This window comes from Oryctolagus cuniculus, chromosome 1 (assembly GCF_051225735.1).
Source record: "Oryctolagus cuniculus isolate XC-2025 breed Fujian yellow rabbit chromosome 1, ASM5122573v1, whole genome shotgun sequence".
Classification (NCBI taxonomy): Eukaryota; Metazoa; Chordata; class Mammalia; order Lagomorpha; family Leporidae; genus Oryctolagus; species Oryctolagus cuniculus.
In genome coordinates, this window is record NC_142867.1 from 186944406 (window position 1) to 186954285 (window position 9880).

At 44.7% G+C, this 9880-nt stretch overlaps 1 pseudogene; it reads right to left on the minus strand.

The window, feature by feature from the left end:
* Nucleotides 1–8138: 8138 nt before the first annotated feature.
* LOC100339117 (small ribosomal subunit protein uS2 pseudogene) lies at nucleotides 8139–9307 on the minus strand (annotated as a pseudogene).
* Between the last annotated feature and the right edge of the window lie 573 nt (nucleotides 9308–9880).

Sequence of the window (9880 nt, forward strand, 5' to 3'; positions counted from 1 at the left end):
TGAGAGAAAGGGAGTGTGTGTGTGTGTGTGTGTGTGCGCGCGCACAGCCGTGGGCACAGGCCTGGGTCCTGAGGCTTCAGAAAGAGAAGAGGCAGAGTGTGAATCTGAATAGAGAGGAAATTGGAAATTGACACAGCTGTTTTCTTTCACTGTAACTGTTTTTAGAACCTCAGGATGCACTAAGCTTCCAAACAAGGCAGGCTGCACAGTCTTGGGATTAAATGTTAGCTGGAGATGGAGAGAGATTTGAACATATTGGACAAATCAACCAAGGTCCAGATTAGGTCCTTTGTCCCAGCATTGCAGGTCACTTAGTATAGCATACATTCGGACTTCTTTGTGTCTGGCAATTAAATTGAATTGTGCAAGAAGCTGTGTGTCAAGTTTCATCCTAAACCCCCTTCATTCTTTTTCCTGAAATTTTACTGAGGTTGGCACCATGGCACGGCGAGTTAAGCTGCCATGTGCAGAGTTGGCATCCCATATGGGTGCCAGTTCAAGTCCTGGCTATTCCACTTACCATACAGCTCCCTGTTAATGTGCCTGGGAAAGCAGTGGAAGATTGCCCAAGTGCTTGGGACTCTGCATCCATGTGAGAGACCTGAAAGAAGTTCCTGGGTCCTGGCTTCAGCCTGGCCATTGCAGCCATCTGGGGAGTGAACCAGCAGATGGAAGTGTTCTCTCTTGTTCACTTGCTCGCTCGCTCTCTCTTTAATTCTGACTTTCAGATAAATAAATAAATGTTTAAAAAGAAATTTTACTTTAGGGCCACTGAAAACACAGCAAGGTACAGTATTCAATGTTTCTCATTTAAGCACCCTGGGTCACCACACTTCAATCAGTGTAGATGTTTTATAATATACACTCCTGCACACACCCCCCCACCACCAATCAACTGGATTTGGACCTATCAGGAAACTGATTTTTTTTTTTTTTGACAGGTAGAGTTAGACAGTGAGAGAGAGACAGAGAGAAAGGTCTTCCTTCCCTTGGTTCACCCCCCAAATAGCCGCTACGGCTGGTGCACTGCGCCGATCCAAAGCCAGGAGCCAGGTGCCTCCTCCTGGTCTCCCATGCGGGTGCAGGGGCCCAAGCAATTGGGTCATCCTCCACTGCCTTCCCAGGCCATAGCAGAGAGCTGGACTGGAAGAGGAGCAACCAGGACTAGAACCTGGCATCCATATGGGATGCCGGCGCCGCAGGCAAAGGATTAACCAAGTGAGCCACGGTGCCGGCCCCAGGAAACTGAATTTTTAAAAAGTCTCCTTCAAATGCCTGGTAAAATGGCAAAAAGTAGACATTGAGATCGCACTTGCCTGGCATCAGTCACCTTCGTTGTTCTGCCACTTTACCTGGGGGAAACATGAGTGCTATTTACAGGCTGGGTGACCGTGGTCACACACAATTACTCTACGTTCTGGATTTTCATCTGCAAAATGGGGGTGGAAATGGAAGATAGTGTGTTGATGTTACGAGAATGAAAGGAGAAAACATATAGACTAACAGGATCTTAGTAACTGGGAGGGGTGATTTTGGCCACCAGGGGGCATGATTGACAATATATAGAGACATTTGGGGTTTTCATACTGGGGTAAGGCTGGAGAAGCAAACATCAACTACAGTAGCACAAAGCAGCCCCTCTTAATAAACGATTACCATCTGTACATTTTAATAGTTGACATTTTGAGAAACCTAGGCCAAAAACCCAGCACATGAGGTCTAAGTTCAAATTCAGGGTGCCGCCAGTCTAGCCATGTGATCTTGGATAGATGGCTCTGTCACTTGGAACATTAGTTTCTCCATCTGAAATCAGAGATAAAAACCTCCACCTCACAAGGTTACTTGGTGCAAAGAGGGTTCAAAGAAGTGAGATGTAAAATGAGTATAACACATTCTCAGTATGGTATTTTCTCTTAGTTCCTCACCATGGGCTGGCTTAAATAAGGCTGCTTTCTACTCACAAGGAGCTAGGAAGCCTAAAGCTGACTTACCTTTAATTTGTCAAGTGTAGTACTTTAGGAGTTGGCACAAGGCAAGACACAGATGGCCCCTCATCTGAGCATGCATGCATGGCCAGGCCCTGTTACTGAGGTTAGGAATCATAGGACCCCCTACTAGGCCAAGGCTCCAGGACAGCCCCAGAGAGAGGCCCAGGCTGAAACACTTGCCCTGGATGCACTCTTAACCCCATGATGCTATTTTAACATAAAGGAGAACCAGCTTATTGGAAAAAGATAGCACAAAGCCTAAAAATAAATCCAACTAACAAGCTAAAGTTTCTGATCTAGAGACAGGAACACTCACTGTGCCCTTTAACATTTAGGCATTGGATTTAGGAGCTCCCAAAACTACCATTAACGACCCAATTATCCACATGAATGGAAGAGAACATAGCTATAGATAAATCATTGCAACGGGGCATATATTTGGCACAATAGTTAAGATCCCACTTGGGATGCCCGAAGTTCCTAGGTTCAAGTTCTGACTCCACTTTTGGATTCCAGTTTTCTGCTAATGTGCATTCTGGGAGGCAGCAGGTGATGGCTCAAGTACTTGAATCATTGCCACTCATGTGGGAGACCCAGACTGAGTTCCAGGTTTCTAACTTTGGCTTGGCTGAACCATGGCAATCTCGGGTATTTGGGAAGTGAATAAGCACATGGAATATTCTCATTCTCTCCTCTCTCTCTCTCTGTCTTTCAAATAAATTTTCAAGATAAGTAAAAACATTTTAAAGATGAATGCAGTACAAATAGTAGCACAAATAGTAGCAAAAACACGCAAGAATTTGGTACATGCTTTCAAGAGAGTTGAGACACTCTCTTATAAAGGACACTCTCTTATAAACCTTGACTACTGTCAATGAAGTTAGAGATGCCTGGAGTTCACTACCTGGGAGCAAGTTTAACATAGAATAGTCATAAACACAAGCTACTTCCCAGAATTTTGTGTTAGCTTGCATAGAAGAAAGATGCAAGATGACCTCCCCATCCCATCCCCAATCACTCAATTCCTCTTTAGGATCTACTCAAAACCATCTTCATTCCTCTGCTTGCTAATACAATCAATTTCAACTGCCTCTTACTCAGCAGCACAAACATTTCTTTTGTCTCTCTAATGCACTGAAAGCACAAAATGACCAAAGGGCATGGCCTAAGCCCTCAAGGAATGGTAAAGGTGGACAAAAGAGTACTCCTTTTCCCAGAAGACACAGGGCTGCTGCTGCCCTGAGAACAGATACCCATCAGAACCACGCTCCTTACTCCTTGTGTGTGGACCCAGTCACATACCTCCCGCCTGTGCCAGAGTGGGGACGGAGCAGGTGAATGGCTCTGCTTTCGGGTTTTTGCTCTGGGTTGAGATGGAAACAAGCAAACAACACACAACTGCTGCCACAGCATGGAGCCTGCGATGAAGTCAGCAGGCAGGTGCCGCCTTGCTCTCCCTCGTTGTCATCAGGCACAGCTGCATCAGCTTTTACTTTTCATTCCGGTCAAATACACTGTAAATTCATCCTGCTCATCAGGAAGTCTCCTGTTAAGGAAATGAGTCTCTGACGCCATCCCAGCTAAGTGCCAACGCCGCTGAGAAGCTTCTCGGTCCCCTAGTCAGCTCTCTGCCCAGGGGAGACTTAGCCACACAGACAGAAGGCTGCTTTGGTCTTTCACAGATGAGAGCAGTGCTGTATCCCATGGTCATTCCTTGTGTGCACCTCAGAACCCTCTGAATAAAGGCCCTGTCTAGGGTCCTCATCACTATCCCCTTTGCTCAGAAAATCACCGTGTAGGATTGGAACAAAACACAGCTCTTACGACAGCCCTTGAAGTATGTAGGTAGTATCTTCATTTTATAGTGGAACAAAATGAGTCTCAAAGAATAGGCAGGGGCCTCTTCCCCAAGGAGGACTCCTCTGCTATAAAATTCACTTTACATTGAAATATGTGCAAGTGGTTAAGAAGGAATCCGATCTTGTTCCTGAGGCAATGTTTCACAACCCCCGACTGCACACTGGAATCACTTGGGGAAATTTCAAAACTGCCAACGTCCTGGCCCCAACTCAGTCCAATCAAACCAGAATCTGTGGAACTCTGCTTTGGCATTCGCTTTCTCTGAAAACTGCTGCGCAATCCTCAAGTGCAGTAGAGAATAAGAAGCACTGCCCAAAGGATGAGTGTCAGGCTCCTTAACATCTCTCGCAGGGTTCTCTGGAGCTCAGCTCTTGCTTACCCCTATAGCCTCATCACTCATCTCTCCCACCTCACCCTCCATGCACCACTGTCCTGGGCAGCTTGAGCTTCTCCCCAGGGGTGTCTCACACATTCTTTGCTTTGGTGTTCCACTGGCTACCTTGCTACATGCCTCTCCCTCTCTCTGCTCCTGACTTACTCTTTTAGGGAGAGTATCTTAAGGAAGTCTTCCCTGACACCACCTCCAGGGATCCTCCTGGGTGTTCTCTCTGAGCATTCCTCTGTCATTCTAATATGTTCCAGCTGATTTTTACTTATCTCCCTGACCAAAGCATACTCTCTGCATCTCATTCTCAGTACACAACAGCAGGGCATTCGATGTTTGTTGACCCAAAAGAATGGAAAACAGGGACTCACACATTCACGTATCTTTGTATACCAATGCTCATAGCAGCATTATTCAGAATAGCCCAACGTGGTGGGAAGCAGCCCACGCGTCTATCAACAGATGGATGAATGCACAAATCGTACATCCTACAATGAAATAGTACTCAGCCTTACAAAGGATGGAAACATGCTAGCAACACCATGGATGAACCTTGACAATGATATGCTCTGTGAAACAAGCTTGACATACAAGGATAACTATTATACTATTCCACTTAATCTGTAGACAGTAAGTAGAATGGAGGTTTTTCAGGGGACACAGTTGTGGAGAAAGAGATAATTGGGAGTTATTGTTTAATGGATACAGAGTTTCTGCCTAGATGATAAAAAAGTTCAAAAAATGATAGTGGTGATATTTGCACAACATTTAAATGTATGTCTTGTCACTGAATTGTATACTTAAAAGAGGTTAAAACAGCACATTTCTGTTTTATAAATATATACAGCCACATTAAGAAAACACACAAAAATCTTTACTGAAAAATAAATTGCATTATACTTCAAAGAGCACCCGAGACTTCACTATGGCCTCTCAGACCGTGTGACGCGGCTGTTGCTTTCCTGTTTGATCTCATTCCCCACCCTCATAAACATTCTGCTCTAGCCACATCGGCCTCCTTTGTTTCTGCAAAAATACTGGACTTGTTCCCTTCTTAAATTCATTCCATTTGCTTTACAGAGCTTAACATTATTTCTCCTACACTTCCTGTGGCTCTCTACCTGCTTCTTTCAACTGAGGCTATGCCTCGGAAGGTTTTCATGACCATTCCATTTCAAATGCCTCACCCTGCCCCCACGATTCCAATCATTCTCTGAATTGGTGAACACAATACTTGTTAATGAAATAGATAAACTCAAGAATCTCAGTGATTTAAAGTTTAAAATTTAATGTTTAAAGATTTAAAGTCCTATGGCCGGCGCCGTGGCTCAATAGGCTAATCCTCCACCTTGCGGCGCCGGCACACCGGGTTCTAGTCCCGGTTGGGGCACCGGATTCTTTCCCGGTTGCCCCTCTTCCAGGCCAGCTCTCTGCTATGGCCAGGGAGTGCAGTGGAGGATGGCCCAGGTGCTTGGGCCCTGCACCCCATGGGAGACCAGGAAAAGCACCTGGATCCTGGCTCCTGCCATCGGATCAGCGCGGTGCGCCGGCTGCAGCGGCGGCCATTGGAGGGTGAACCAACGGCAAAAGGAAGACCTTTCTCTCTCTGTCTCTCTCTCTCACTGTCCACTCTGCCTGTCAAAAAAAAAAAAAAAAGATTTAAAGTCCTAAAGTTTAGTGTGCATCAGAAGGGTTTATGAAAATCCAGATAATTAGATCTCACATCTACACATTTCTGATTCAGTACACCTACAGTACTGGCCAAGAATTTCTATTTGTAACAAATTTCTAAATACAATGACTTGAGTGTATGCATTCTCTCCACAGTTCATCCCCAGACATTTAATCCCCACAGCAACACTTGTAAGCAGTGGGGCTATTAAGCGGTAACTACTCGATGCCAGTACCGCCTCCTGAATGAGATGAGTGAATTGATTAAAGGTCTGGAGAACTAGTGAGGCTCCTTTGGCACTTCCCTTCCTTCCACTACATGAAGACCTACTGTTCAAGATGCCGTGTTGGACACAAAGATCCTTCTCTAAATCCTGTATCTGCTACTGCATTTATCTTGGACTTTCCAGGCTCTGTAACTATATAAAATGGATTTCTATTATATGTAAATTACCCAGATTTGAGTGTTTTGTTGTAGCAGCACAATGGACTAAGGTCTTAGGTGATGTTGATGTTACTGACTCAGGGAATTCCACTTTTAGAACCACTAGTTTAACACAATTAAGGTTTACTTCTCACCCATGAAACCTAAGAGTATAGGCATTTGAGCTTGGAAGCATTCCTCCATGCAGAAATTCAAAGACCTTATGGCCCCAGTAATTTTAACACAGGGTGCCCAAGGTGGCCCCAGGTGTTGTCTCCCTACAAGCCAGTCAAAATAGAAAAGAGCATGGAGGACCATAAATGGGAAGTTTTGTGGACCATGACTTGAAAAGGCACATATCACTTCTCAGGTTGCATTAGCTAGAACTCAGTCAAATGGCCACAGGGACATATGTTAGCCCTCATAAGAAGACTTACCCCACTGGACTTCAAATAACTTATTTATTTGCTTACCTTTTGATTGTGGAAGCCACAGAAGAGGAGAGAGTCTGTTTTGTCTACTGTGGGTACCTGGTACAGTGCTTGGAACCCAGAAGGTACCAATAATTCTTTTTGAAATTGCTAAGCACATTTTTTCACAGGGTTCAGATGTTCCTGAAAGCATATTCTTTTTCTTGTTTACATCATTGGTCCTTGCCATCATGAATGGCTGGTCTTTACGTCAATAGACAGGAACAATTTTTCTACCCAGCAAAGTTGTGTTACCCTTTCACCTACTCTGTCCTAGTCATGTCATGTCAGTCATGCTGTCTTATCATTCTCAGTGTCCCATTCTAGACTGCTCTAGTGGCCAAGAAGCTCTAAATTAATGCCCAGACTAAGGACTCATAAGTTGGTCTGGCACTTGGCACAGTCTAGAGAATGGAAACTAAGATTGACAGAAAGCCTATGAGATTTGGACTGAAGGAGTTTGGAAAGTCATCAGGAAAAAAAAAAAAAAAAAACAGTAAATATGGAGAGATAAGGAGATGCCCCATGACAGTGGAGTCCTGAGATTCAAGAGAAAGCACAACGATTTTGCATCTTCACAATCTTCCTGTTTCAACTGTGCTGAATTGCAGGATGTCCTTATAATAAACTCCCTTTATGAGGGGGTCTAAATGAGTCACTGTTCCTCATTTGATTATGAGCCTGACTAACCCAAGCCACCACCTGTTGGCAAAAACAGCCTACAGCTTGATAAGGGGGCTCCATGAGGGTATGTCACATTCGTATGCTGCTTAAATAGCTCAACAAAATGAACCACCCCACTCAGAGATAGCATCTGGGATGATGCATTCCAGCAAAGATGTTAATTGAGGCCTCATCACCTCATACCAAGGATCTATCCATGGCACTATCTTCACTCCCGTTTTCATCTCTTCTGTACCAGGCCACTACATTCATCTTTCAAAAAGTAAAACTTATACCCCCCCTGTTCCAAATCCTCCAATGCCCTGCTTTGACTATGAAACTAACATTTAATTTGCATCCATGTGATAGAATTCTTTCAGGGACGGCATGTACATTGTCTCGATCCTCTGAACAATCCTGCAATTAACACTACCATCTTTATTTTGCAGCTGTAGTGATTGAGTCATGAAAGCACTGAATAAATTATCCACAAACATGGAGCTAGGAACCAGCAGAGGCAAAGTATAAACCCAAGTGTGCCTGTTCCTACAGACTCTGCTGCTTACATTGATTGACTCATTCATTCATTCATTCATTCATTTTGTTTTTGTTTTAGAAACTGGTATCTTTTTCATCAACATCATTTCTGTTTTGCTTTAAAGACTGTGAAGAGCAGCTTAATACCACTCAGTGGTTGTCCCTACCCATTTGGAGGCCTGAATAGTGAGAGCTGCAGATGGGTCTTCGGTGGCAGATTAAGAACTCCATTCTTTTTTAATTATTATGATTTTGAAAGTCAGAGATACAGAGAGAGAGGGAGAGACAGAGAGAAAGAGTTCTTCCATCTGCTGATTCATTCTCCAGATGGATACAACAGCCAGGGCTGGGTCAGGTGGTAGCCAGGAACTTCATATGGGCCTCCCATGTGGATCGCAGGGGCCCAAGAACCTGGGCCATCTTTGGTTGCTCTTCCCAGGCCATTAGCAGAGAACTGGATTGCAGTAGAGCAGCCAAGACTTGGACTGGCACCCATATGGGATGTTGGCTCCTAAGTGGTAGCTTTATCCACTATGCCACTATGCCACAATGCCAGTCCCATCACTCTAGTCTTCAGTAGGGAACAACTGAATAGGCCAGAGGTTCCTGCATGTCTTCAGACCAGTCTGTAGCTTCAGGTTGAGTAGCAGTAAGCTCAGGAGCTGAGGCAGTTCATCGCCCCTGAAATTCCTCATTAGCCACAGCTTTTTCAAGCAGGGACTGATCTTCCTTTTCATTCTCTTCATGATCTCTATAGAAGGAGAAACCAGGCATGACCTCCCATGGGCATCATAAGAGATAGCATCACACATGCACAGAACTTCCCAGACCAGCATCCACCACATCAGACCCACTGAGTGAGCTTCCATGTTGTAAGGGATGGCAATGTCCACATTGCACAAAGGACAGCCTATTACACAGAATAATGGTAAGCTAATTCACATAATATGCCTCAGTGAGAGGCTGCTGGTCAGCCCCGGGGTCAGTACCCACCAGAAGATGTGGTTCCCAGAAAGCTTCCTTAGATCTGGTTATTGAAGGTTCCAGGTCTGAAGCAGCCAGCAATAGGAATGGCTCCAATGGCAGCAGCAAACTTCAGCAGAGTCCTCTGACCAGTGATCCTGGAGGACATCACACTGACATCAACAGGGTTTTCAATGGCACAAGCTGCCAACAGAAGCTTATCCCGGGTCTTCTTCAGATTGATGATATGAATGTCATATAGATAGCATCTATAGGTATCCTGTTCAACTTGGAAGTCAAGCTTGGTACATGCTGCAAGTAATTTGAGGGCATCCTCTGCCACCATGTTTAGAACATCAGGGACTCTGGACGTTGTGACAGCTTCCCTTTCAGTTATGTTGCAAATCAGAAACTGCTATATGGACCCCTCACTGCATAGTGCAGAGTGCTGAGTATCAACCATGTGCTGAGAATTGGGCTGGGCACTAGGCTCACAATAGACAATTTACTGATAAATCACCTTTAGAGTACTATGATGCAATGATGCATGGTCAGTATTAGGCAGGGAACACAAATGCTAAAGAAGCAGAATGCAGGAGCTCTTTTAAATGTAGCCTCATTGCTGAGCGAAGTCCTTCTTTTATTAAAAAAAAAAAAGCATGTATTTGAAAGACAGAATGACACAGAGGATTAGAGATAGATATGGAGGTGGAGTTGGGGGAACAGAGAGAGAGAGAGAGAGATTGAAATTCCATCTGCTGGTTCACTCCCCAGATGATCACAACAGCTAGGTCCTGCCAGAAACTCCATCTGGGTCTCCCACATGGGCAGCAAGGGAGCCATGCACTTGGACCATCTTCCACTGCCTTCCCAGAGAACATTTGCAGAAAGATGGATATAAAGCAGAATATCCCCTGGC